Below are 13330 nucleotides of genomic sequence, written 5' to 3'. Positions count from 1 at the left end.
GGGAGATCAAGTGTTTCAGAGATTCGCCATATAGAATCCTCCTTGAAAATTCAATGCCTGCAAATCCAGGAGAAACTTCTGGCCGGACCTTTTCCTTGCTAGTTTTGTACTTCCAAAGCATACTTTTTAATGTGAATAGGATTGGACCATGTGTGAAATCTTCACAGTTTATTTGACAATTTTCTGCAATTGAAATAAGTGCCAATGTTACCACCCTTTTGACATCTGGTTCTTTTATATAGTCCTTGGGAGGTTTTTAATGCAATTTTAATAAGCATCAAAGTAGAATGCAATTAGGTAGAAAACTATCAAGTGAAAAGACCTCTTTTAAATGAAAGAGATCATCCCCCACCTTTGGATTATTATTTTTAATTTTTTTTTGTCCTAGACATTTTTAACGCTGCAGTAGAGCAGACAATCTGTTCTTCGTTTTAATAATATGGAAGGATGATTGCGCCAGTGTCACAAAGTCTATTTTGATATCTGTGATCTTTAAATCCTAACATTTTCACACTTCTTTAGAAGTGCTACTAAAGTATGTAAGAGAGACAAAAAGTATGATTGCTCTGGGTAAGGAAGAGACTCGATAGTACATACGAGTTCAATAGAGGAATAAATTAATAAAGTGGGTGTTTTGACTCCAGGGAGGATAATAGAAATGTAGTGGAAGTAGCATGTTTAATCCATTAGAGAGAGAAGAAACTGGGGGTGGGGGGAAAAATACTCCCATTGCCAAACATTTCATTGCTTTTCACCATGCTTTTATTGACCTGGATGCTGAATTTTCCCCTTATTGTTGTTCTCCTATTTCTTCTTTGCCCTCACTGCCCATAGCTTTTTTTGCCCTCACTTCTATTCAACGGAGGTTGTTCTGTTAGGACAAATGGGGCACTGCCCTACCAACCTTAGTCTTGATTCCTATAAGCCTACCTGTCTTCTTACTCACAACCTATCCAGAGGGTGTTCCTAGCTGTTGACATTCTTCTTGGTCTCAGCTTTGCCCTTGGACTACTGCAATGTGCTCTATGTGGGGCTACCTTTGAAGGTGAGCCAGAAACTACAATTAATCCAGAATACGGCAGCTAGTCTGATGACTGGCCGCCGAGACCATATAACACTGGTCCTGAAAGGCCTACATTGGCTCCCAGTACATTTCTGAGCACAATTCAAAGTGTTGGTGCTGACCTTTAAAGCCCTAAACGGCCTCGGCCCAGTATACCTGAAGAATCGTCTCCAACCCCATCATTCACTGAGATCCAGCTCCGAAGGCCTACTAGCAGTTCTCTTCCTGCGAGAAGTGAGGTTACAGGGAACCAAGCAGAGGGCCTTCTCGGTAGTGGCGCCCATCCTGTGGAATGCCCTCCCATCAGATGTCAAGGAAATAAACAACTATCTGACTTTTAGAAGACATCTGAAGACAGCCATGTTTAGGGAAGTTTTTAATGTTTGATCTTTATCATGTTTTCTCATATTCTGTTGGGAGCCTCCCAGAGTGGCTGGGGAAATCCAGCCAGATGGGTGGTGTATTAATAATAATAATAATAATAATAATAATAATAATAATAATAATGTGTTGTTGTTGTTGTTGTTGAATTTAGCAGGGAGGAGGATGGGGACAACAGCAGAACGAACTGGTCCCCTCGGTCATTGGTTTTAGCTCCACCTACTGCTGGCCTCCTTGCCCTCTGCCCAGCCAGTCCAATTGGGCACCAGCCACCAGTGCAGCTGTTTAACTCTGGTGTGTCTAGCGTTCAAGAAGTTTTTGCTTTGCAAGCCTCTTTTTGCATCATCACCTTAGATGCAGCATTCTGGTGTCATCCATTATGTCAAACCGGTTACCTGCAGACAACAGGTTTAATGCCAGTGTGGGTACCGCAGGGCATGGAGAAAAGGAAATGGACCCTTACACCAGCAGCTATAAAATGATGCACAATTGTTCACAAAGAGTGACCACCACTGCTGAAAACAGGAGGTTCTTTTTGAAAATCATGAAAATGAAACATAAATCAAGGGGAGTTGATTTTCTGCTTAGGCCTCCCACTTTTGCTAAAACGAGCAGGATTTCTTCGGCTGGTTTCACACTTCCCTTTTTCCAGATCTTGAGGGAGATATAAATGGGAAGTTAGAATGAACATATTATTGCTGCCTCCCAGAACAATTTACATATCTACATAGGGCCAAATTGTAACACGTGTGTGTGTGTGTGTGTGTGTGTGTGTGCATGTGCATGTATATGTGTGTGTGTAGTAAAAAGAAGGTGTGGGAGGGATCTGAATTGGGATCTGGAAGAGGATCAAGGGGCTCTAATCCCTCCTCCCTTGTAGTCCTGATCTAGGTGTCTGTGTTCAGCGCAAAACTCCCAGTGCAAAGAGTGAGGTGATCCCCCCCCCACCTGCTATTTAGTTTTGAAAATCAATTCAAGTAATTGCTAATTCTTTGAATTGTAGGGGTTTGCATGAGCCATGAGATTGTATCTGTATCTGTAGCTTTCGGAAACATCTGGATCTGTTTCGGAGCCTCTGTGCATTTCCAGTTCAACTCATTATTCAGATCTCAATTAGATTCATTAAAAATAAAGCTGTGTTTTCTCGTCACCAACCTTAATGAGGAACCTAAAAATAGTAATAACTCCCCCATCCCATTTTTACAGAAGTGAGTGAAATGTGCATACGGACTTTGACTTCTGATTAAAGACATAGAAAACAATTAAGTGAGAGGTTGGATTGCCCACTAATCCCATGTCTGGTTTTCTTGTGAGTTGTTCAAGCTGAAGGCATCCCAGATATGAAGACACAAACACAAGCTTGTTGTGTTGTTACTGTTGTTGTTTCCCACTTTCTAGGGGTTTGGTCAGTTTGGTTTTTTTTTAATATATTCATCAGTCCCATGACCCCCCACCTGCCATCTGAAGTGGTACAGAGCAGACACACGTTTAGAACCTCATTGTTGTTTGTGGGGATTAGGCCAAAAATATGGGTGATTAAAGGGATGCAGGTGACGCTGTGGGTTAAACCACAGAGCCTAGGACTTGCCAATCAGAAGGTCGGCGGTTTGAATCCCCACTACAGGGTGAGCTCCCGTTGCTCAGTCCCTGCTCCTGCCAAAATAGAAGTTCGAAAGCATGTCAAAGTGCAAGTAGATAAATAGGTACCACTCCGGCAGAAAGGTAAACGGTGTTTCCGTGCACTGCTCTGGTTCACCAGAAGCGGCTTAGTCATGCTGGCCACATGACCCGGAAGCTGTACGCCAGCTCTCTCGGCCAATAAAGCGAGATGAGCGCCACAAACCCAGAGTCGGTCACGACTGGACCTAATGGTCAGGGGTCCCTTTACCTTTACCTATGGGTGATTAAAGATTGTCAGTGTGGGAAGGCAAAACCTGGATCAATGAAAGGTCAGATGTTAGCCGGTTACATCCTGGGAGTATTATGTAGGGCACCTTTAAAGTTTGGCTATTATTATTTTTAGAAAGAAGCCTCCTTTTTACTGCCAGAATTGGATGCAGTTTTCAGGCATGGTCACCCCTTCTGAGGGGACTAGGCCTTCCATATTTCAGAATGATAGTTGCAGTGTCTCTTCCACAAAGGTACAGAAGTACCTTGGTTCTCAGATGCCTTGGTTCTCAAACGCTGAAAACCCAGAAATAAGTGTACAGATTTTCAATTTTTTTTCGGAAGCCAAACATATGATGTGGCTGTCGGCTATTGTTTCTGGGGCATCTGCACCAATCAAAAGCTGCACCTTGGTTTTTGAACATTTCTGAAGTCAAATGGACTTCCGGAATGGATTACGGTAAGTTTGGCGCTTTTGTTTTTGCTATTTATTTTGTGGGTTTTTTTTTTAATTTTTGAGGCTTTTTTGGTTAATTTGTTTTTGTGTCTGTGTGAAAACCAGTTCAGCTACTGACTGACTGACTGACTGACTGATTGATTGATTGTGTGACTGCGGAAATGGATAAAAGCCCTCCATCCAAATGAAGACCACCATCAGTGCAGGTAAGGGGAGAAATAATTTTAATTTTTATCATCTACAATACTGTCTTATTTATTTTATAGTACAGTACATTGATCATCTCGCTTTATTGGCCGAGGGAGCCAGTGTACAGCTTCCGGGTCATGTGGCCAGCAAGACTAAGCCGCTTCTGGCGCACCAGAGCAGCGCACGGAAACACTGTTTACCTTCCCGCTGGAGCGGTACCTATTTATCTACTTGCACTTTGACGTGCTTTCGAACTGCTAGGTTGGCAGGAGCAGGGACCGAGCAACAGGAGCTCACCCTGTTGTGGGGATTCGAACTGCTGACCTTCTGATCGGTAAGTCCTAGGCTCTGTGGTTTAACCCACAGCACCACCCGTGTCCGAGAACCAAGGTACCACTTTATAAATAATTGGATTCACAGGAGATGGTGTGGTGGTAGGCAAAAGGGTGTAGATTCTGCAGGAAAGGGCATCTAAAGAGTAACAAAGACACCATTACCACCCACCCAATGCAGGGAGTGTGTCTTGTGGAAAGGATCATAACATGGGCACCAATAGTGGCAAGACGAAGTACAACAAATCTTAGGGAATTAGACTATGATGAAATTAAGAGAGGATGTTGTAGGCAAGATGGATAGTGTTCCCAATCTGTATCAGATCCTGACAGAAAATTCAAGACCTTTCCTGGTAAAAACCGGGCACCAAAAGATAGAACTTATATAAAAACATGGTTCGATGCAGAATGTAGGAAAAGTAAACATGCCTTGGTAAAAGCAGCAGGAGCACTAAGGAAACACAAATCTGACAGTTGTGACAAAAATGCCATCCCCACCAAAGATCCTGTTATCCCAAGGGTTATTTGGAGTGGAGACTTCTGCCCCCATCACAGATTTTGGGGGATTTGAGAACCATCCAAGAATATAAAATGGGGTTTATATCCTTCAAGCTAACAGATTCTGTTTTCTTTTACGACCAACATAGATACTTCAGGAGACCACCAGCCAGGCTTTTTGTACAGCCCAACTTGATTACATTGCAGCTTACTAGGTTTATCCATATCTTTAAATAAGTAAGTTGAAAAAAGAAACAAAAAGATTAGATACAAAGTAATCCTCTTAATGTTGCTATTGTATAATTACGTTGTTCCCAGTTTTGGGGGTTGTTGTTTTTTTTTAAGAACTTAAAGGGATGGAGCATTCAGAGCTGAAACACATAAGACTTCTTTCAAGTTGGCAACCCACATTCACAATTTCTTCAGAATGCTCCAATTGTGCTAAATGGTCAGCAGAACCAAGCATAAAATGACACTCTTTAACATGACTGGATGGAGAGAAAACAGCTGGTGCATTGGTGGCACCTGGCAATGCACGTTGAGAAGGTTAACTGAACTATACAGCCCAAGGATCATTAATAAAGGAACCGTGTCAAATTTATGACAAGGAAGGGAAAGATTTTGTTGAAATGTGATGTCACATTCCTGGGTTTGCGTCTCTAGCATCAGTAGCTAGGACTTTGACATCTGATCGGAGGGTGTTCCATAAGGTGGGTGCCACTACCAAGAAGGCCCTCTGCCTGATTCTGTATTTTCACCAGAGGGTGTGGTAGTAATCTTACTTTTGAGTATTTCTGCATCATCTGGGGGAGGGGATCATACTGCTGAAGATGGGAAGTGGGTAGGGTACAAGCAATTATTATTATTGTTATTATTATTATTGACAAATATTGTTCTAATACTACTACAGTGGATGCTCGGGTTGCGAACGTGATCCGTGCAGGAGGCACGTTCGCAACTCGCAGTGCAGTGTCTGAGCATGCGCAGGTTGCGATTTGGCGCTTCTGCGCATGCGCAAAGCACGATTTAGCACTTCAGCACGTGCACGACCACCAAAACCCAGAAGTAACCCGTTCTGGTACTTCTGGGTTTTGGCGCATCCATAACCCAAAAAAACGCAGCCTGAAGCATCTGTAACCCGAGGTATGACTGTATTTATTAATTTGTGATGTGCATAAATGCTGATTTTTTTAAAAAAAAATGGTCCATGGGCACAACACGAATAGGATCAAAGCATACCTAGTTAGCTGTTTAAATGAGAAAAACAGTGGGGGGCTTATACATGAACTTTATCCCAATTCATCCCTATCCAATTCATCCCTATCCAATATTTATCCATGGACAGACACCACAAAGGAGGTTCCAAAAGGTCCTTAGATAATGCATATGTTCTATCACTCTCATTGAATAGCCCGCAGGTTGTAGGACCTCAGCAGATGAATTATTTTGGTTTCCCCTTTTCTAAATGGGGGAAAAAATCCTGAAGTTCCGCCGTAAAATTAATGTCTGTCTTAAAAGCGCGAGATGAAGTTGTCAAGAGATACCCTAAGGCCACTAAAAAAAGAGCACATTGTGTCCTGTTGATGAAGTTAGATAATAGTTTTCCATGGAATAACCTTGGGAAATGATTGCTTCAATAAACAGAGAAGCTCATTAATATTTAAGAGCAACTCTAACTTTGGGAAATGGATTGTATTGAAAAAGGATTTTCAGTAAACCACCAAGTAATTTTCCTTCCTGGAGTCTGTTGACCTCGGTTGTTCTTCATATGCCACCATGGCCTGGATCTCTCCTTGGCCTTGTCACGAAACAATTGTATAAAACAAACCTCTGAGCGGGTTGTAAAAACCAGGGGGTGGGGGGATGAGTAAATCTGATGTATACAATCACTCGCTTCAATAATTAACAGTGATCCTGTTGCTTATCATCTGAGCGTTCCTTGATAATTAAAGGACTTCGGGGGCTTAAAGATTAAAATGCAGACATGTTGGCTCATTATAAATTGGCTCACTTTTTAAAAAAAATATTCTCTTGTGTTTTATGCCTCCAAGTCATCAGCCGCTTAATATCACACAAACATACACACACAAAATGTAACATGCAGTTAAAATAAAGTTATTTGCATGAATTTTTGCTGAATGCAGCAGCTACACAAAAAGACATATTTATCCATAAGGCTTAATTCAAGATGCTGTGTAAAATTATACCAGTGAGGAGGAATTCTTATCATCTTCATTTTACCCTGAATATGAATTGCTTGCAGAAGGTTGGAAAATGTGGAGCAGACTACAGATTACTGGAATCCTATAAAAATAGCTGATTCTGGTTCATTGTGGCTAATTGTGAACTTAATGCAGAATGGTCATAAACCGCGGGGATAGTGCAGGTTCACCTGAATGAATGGAGAATTGTTTTCAAATATATTGTTCTTATCGCATGTAGAAGTGTAATATGGTTATTCTCAACACTTTATTCTCAACCACTTTACCAAATCATTACCAAATCACTATGGTAAGTTGTAAGTTGGTAAAAGCTATCTGTATTCATCATTCACACATTATTGATCTATCCCAACCCTTTTTTTTCCAGCTTTTCCCTGTCCCATGTCTGCCATGCTGAAACTTCCCTACGTTGATTTGAGTGGTCCCTACCAACATTAGTTCAAGGTGGAACTAGACTTTAACAAAAGCATGGGACTGCTGAGAAAACAATGGCCTCTTGTGCAGGTTCTGATCCTCTCCACTCTGAACATGTATACCATAAATTGTAGATATGGATGGAGGAGAAATTCAATTCAATACACATTTAAAGCTGGATCTATCAAGTTTGCATTTTCTGAAACAATATGCAAACTGAAACACAGCTATGCTTCAAAATTCACACTTAACTAGAATCTGTGATGCAGTTTCTCCCACCAAATAATGTTTATAAAAAAAAATGCATCTTGTTGCATGCCACCTCAATCTTCAAGTAGTGTGAGATTCTAGGGGTTCCAATCGCTTACCCAGGATTCGTGTTTTCTTTGGAAGAAGGTACAATGGAGACTGAACAAAACAAAAAAAATCCTTCCAGTAGCACCTTAGAGACCAGCTAAGTTTGTTATTGGTATGAGCTTTCGTGTGCATGCACACTTCTTTATGATAATGTGGTTTATTTTCACACATGCAACCTGAGCCTATGATAGAGGACTCACAGCATTAACACCACAAGAAGGAATTGCTTCTCCCATAGCCACAGCCTTGGATTTCAATAGAAATCAGGCACAGCTCTGTCTCCCAGCTGCCCAGCCTGCAGCCTACCAGTTTTGCTGTCCAGCAGATAGCCACTTGCTTTGTTACCTTAATGGCCCATCCTTGGAGGGCCTTTACCTCACAAGGAAGCTAGCCTGTCTGTTCCAGTAATTGAACCTCAGGCATACAGTCTACCTCCTGAACTCATAACATTGTGTTAGAGAAAAGTGTGCATGAAAATTAAGATATTTGTGAAAATAATAAGCAAATTTGCACCAAAATGCAGGTGAATATTTTTCAATTGCTACAAAATGTAAAGAATTGAATTTTAGACTGGTGGGGGGGGGATGAGAAACAGAAAGAATCAAAATAGACAGATCCTTCCATCTACCCATCCATCCATCCCTAACTGTGAATTATCACTCCCACTTCACTCTACCTTAGCATGAGCAGGAGAAACATATCAAAATTAATCTGGGCTTACCATGAGATCTGAACCCGGGATTGAGCTTTGATTTTTCTTAGGAAGCCAGGATTCATCAGTGAACACATTGAACTTGGTTATAAAGGCTGACTAGCAAACCAGGCTTGTTGAGGAGAAACTGTAGCCTTATTGGAGTTCACTGACTGGGTCTGCGTTGCTCCGGGACAGGAGGAAGGAAGTCAAATGACACCGAGGTTGGTTCAAAGAAAGAGTTTATTCTGCTCCCCGGATAGCAGAAGGCACTTGCGTGGTGGGTCCACAGCAAGTCCAAAGAAATCAGAGATTACATGCAATATATATATCCTCCAGGCACCCTCTCCCTCCTTCCCCAGGTATCCAACCACGTCAGCCTATGTACGCAGGTTGACATCACATATGTTCTTGCTCTGGTATTCTTAACCATAAAAGGGTATTCCTTCCTGTACTTCTGACCATAAAAGGATCTTCCTCTTCCTACTCTTATCTTGGAGGAAGAGGTCGTCATCTCCGAGAACACGCTCTGGTGTTGTTCCCGGACTTAGGTCTGTGCGTCTTTTGTGGTCAGGACATAAGATAAGGCACAGACGTGTTTTCTCTGTTCTACTGTTACAGTCAGGGTCATCCCTTGCCGTGACTGATAAAGGAGAGAGTTTGTTTATACAGCTGTGTCCTTGTTATGCATTTGCTCAACAGCTCTCTTGGAGAAACAAGAAAAGGGGGGGGGGGTTGAGTCAGTTTTAAACTGACTGCACAGAAACCCATTCCTTCAAAACAAACCATGATGCTGGATTTGGACATAACTGAGAGCCGAGCTTTAACATGGCTTCCTGGTTTGGTCCTCCTACTTATACCAAGAAGGAGTAAAGCAGGAGCAATCATTTACAGGAGGAGCAAGGAAGCGCTTTCAGCTGAAGGTCCACATTCCTTAGTAGACTAACTTCCGGGGGCCAGTCAGTTTGGAGCAACTGCTGTGGGTCTTATCTCTGTACAGGAGGCTACAGTGCAGCCAAACAAAGGTTTATACATGTACATCTCTCCATCCAGGCAGGCAAGAGGCATTGTTGCAGTTTAAGGAAAAATTCCAACTTGGCAGCAAAACCAGAGGAGTGAGAGAGCAACCTGCAGACTGTCTCAAGCACCTGGAGGACCATTTTTGGCCCATGGTCCTGAAGTTCTCCATCCCTGGCTTTCAGTAAACCACAATAAGCCAGCAACCCTAGCTTGTCATGATCATGACACATAAAAACGCAACCATAGTAAGACAGCAACCAATGACATGAAGGGCGAAGTTCCAACATGTGCTTCATTGCTTATAGACCTAAGTGCTACATCTTACATTAGCAGGGAAGGGGAAATGAGGCAAAAGGGCTGCTGCTTTGGTTAATGTTTCATTCCACCATACCTCTCCCTCCTGCTGCCCACTTACACAATCACCCAGGCAACATTGTGATTTTAGACAGCCCTTCAGAAATGCTCCCCAAAGCATTTTGCTTTGAAGTGCTTCCAACAGTTCCCTTCTGTAGCCCCAGCTGTGAAACCATGATGGGGAACAGAAAGTCCCACTGCATCAGAAGTTGGGTTATGTAGCCCTCTAAAAAGAACTTTTGCTATTGAGCCTGGAGATGGTAGCAATGGATGCTCCAAGGGACCTGATTCCTTTTAAGCCTCCTTAACTAAGCGCTGAGGATCCCACCAAAAAAAATGTGGTGACTTCAGATTAAGTTAATTGTCCTTCCTTCAATCCTATGAGGCATGTGAGTTAATTTAAGGCTAATTAGCAAGTGCTCCGTGAGGCAGCTAAACTGCACTAATGCATTTCTAAGACTTCAGCTCCGGAAGAAATAAGCTCGCTGCAAATTGAAAGGGAACATTTCCAAAAGAAAGGTTAAGGAAGGCCTTAATTGTCTCTGCAGTAAGGCTTGCTTCGCTTCGCGGGGGTGGGGAGGGTCTGGAGCACTTGACTGGAAGAACTGTTGCCTTCCCTTAGTTACAAAAAAGAAGAAGATCTCAAATACCTTTATTAGAGCTTAAACTCATTGGAGTTGCAAATAAGCAGTGAGGCTCAGTCCTTTATGCAGTTCAGTAAACTTCCTCTCTCTGGTCCCATAGAGAGATCCTAAGCTTGTTCATCATTGCAGAATTTATCTGCAGCCACCACTGCTACTAGCCATCTCCAACAATCACACAGCAGGCTTCTCAACTTTCAGCTTCCTGCTGTGTGAGCTCTATAGCTCATGATTCCAGAGACAATTCCCCTGTGGCTGGTGCTGGCAGATGCAATTTGCAGGACCTGTGCTTGGGTTCTAGGGCAATGCGAAGAGAGGTGGCACTCACTGCACCTGGAATATCAACCACAGGAGGGGATTCCCCCCTCCTTTTTTTCCTCTTTGCTATTTGTTCTGCTAACAAGGAATGGGGGATGAGGAAGAGGAGGAATTGTACCTGCAAGTAAAGGGAGAAATTGCATGAAGATAATTGAAATCACTGGGTTAAAGCTGACTGAAAGTCCAGAGGTTGCATTATTATCAATGAAGGACTTGCTCACAAATTTATTGACAGCTGCACGAATTATGATAGCGAGGAAGCGGAAGGAGCAAGCAGAATATAAAAGAATGATATAAAGAGGGGTGGGATATAGCTGAATATATATAAATGTCCCGTAGCACCTTAGAGATCAACTAAGTTTGTTCTTGGTATAAGCTTTTGTGTGCATGCACACTTCTTCAGATACACTGAAACAGAAGTCACCAGTGTCAGGAGCTCATCCTATACTCGAGTAGGACCCTGGCAGAGACACATGCCTGACTGGCATGTTCCCTCCCTCCTGGTCAATCATTCAGGAGCTTCAAAAGCTTTATTCTGCCCGAACATCACATCGACCAATGCCAACAGACACTGGCACACTTAGGGATCCACAGAGTCTTTGCAGTTTGCGTAACAGACCTCAACAACTCAACATTTTGGCTAATCTATTTTATTTACATATAAACACACATGGAGCACTGCAACATGGCTCCCTCTCTCTCTAGCATCAGACAGCAAAGAGGAAAAAACAAAGGAAATAGCCCCACTTCACGGAACACAGTAACACAAACATCCCGTATCCATCACTTCCCACTCTGTGGAGTCAAAACATACACCGTCATGTGATAGACAACAATCTCATGACTGAAATCATGGAGCAGGAATTCTAACAACCAGACCCTTATATATAGTGGGAGGGTGGGGTGGGGTTTTTCTCAGAAGGGTAGTAGGAGATGGGTGATTGACTCAATAGGTGTGTTAAACCTCTTGACGACTGTTAACGACTGCAATTAGTCCTACAGGAAAAAGCAAGGGATAGTTTGCAGATGATTAGGTGCTACTGGACATTTATATATATATATATATATATATATATATATATATATATATATATATATATATATTTCAACTGTGTCAGACCAATACGGCTACCCACCTGAATCTGGGTTATAGCAATTAACGATAAATTAACATGTGCCATTAAAGTAAGACAGGGAATATGCAGGAGAAATGATTTTGAGGAGATATGGTAGGTGTTTGTAGAATTTGTACTGTTAAAACGGAAAGGGGCAAACCGTCGTAAGAGGTCTTGAAATTTTGGGAGGTTAGATACTTACAATGGAATGGTCTCGGTGATGAGGTGCACATTTTTATTCTTATTTATTTATGATTTTACTTTGTCAAAAAAGGGATTATAAGTTTGCATATTACATTCATTTGTTTAAAAAAAAAATTAAAAAATTGCATTAGGAAGTGGTTTTCTCTCAGCTTCTGTTGATGCCAAGTTAGTCTGTTGCTCTCCCTCCAGCCACATTGCCTCCTGCATTTCAGCAACAGGACTGAGGGTGGGTGGTGGGGAGGGAATATAGGGGAGATTATAGAAGAATGGCACACATGCAGACTTCAGTCGCTGAGCATGTGAATTTTTGTGCTGGAGCTGAATTTGAACTCTCTGCATGTACTGATGGTGGAGAAATTTGATTCGGTTCACATTTATAGTCCAACCTGCCAAAATTTGCAATTACTCAAACAGTATGTGAACCAAATGACAACCATTCTTTGAAATGGGCACTTGTCCAAATTTCAAAGCAGTTCTCCAGCCAAGAGAATGAATATACTGGGGTAAAATGTGCCTGGGGTAAAAAGGGGAGGGAAAATGCCATACAAAAATGTATCATATCAGGGGCAATTGCTTTGCAACAAATGTCTTTATTGGGGGAAATTGCATATAAATGTATGTATATTGGAATAAATTTGCAGTAAAATGAATTTTCATGAGGACTTAAATCCTCCTTACCTTCCCACCCCTGCAGATGTGTGGAAATGTGGAGAAGTGAGCTTCAGTCTGGGAAAATGAGAAATTGGCAGATTCTCCCATCCCTGGGAGCAAGGTACTGCCAGCATATAACACCTTGTCCATGAGATGTGTACTGGCTACCATTCTCCTTCCAGCCAAATACAAGGTTTTGATACAAAATAAGCCCCCATACAACTCAGAACCAGGTTAAGAAAGAGAGAGGGGAGAGAGCGTGCGAGAGAGAGAGAGAGAGAGAGAGAGAGAGAGAGAGAGAGAGAAAGCACTTCACCCCTTCCATAGAAGTGCTCACCCGTATTTTTACTGAAGTCCCTAAAATGTCAGAAGCTCACTTCTCAGCAACTTGGGAAAGAGTTTCAGTGTAACTGTCCCTTTTTCATGGAACAGCATCCCTGCTATATAGTACAATTCTCCACAGTTCCACATCATCCTGTGATTCCTTTTTAAAACCCTTAAGAAAACATGTCAGCATTTGTGTGTGCATTTCTCCG

This window comes from Podarcis filfolensis (assembly GCF_964270895.1).
Source record: "Podarcis filfolensis genome assembly, chromosome: 17".
Classification (NCBI taxonomy): Eukaryota; Metazoa; Chordata; class Lepidosauria; order Squamata; family Lacertidae; genus Podarcis; species Podarcis filfolensis.
Note: the sequence above shows the minus strand (reverse complement) of the source record.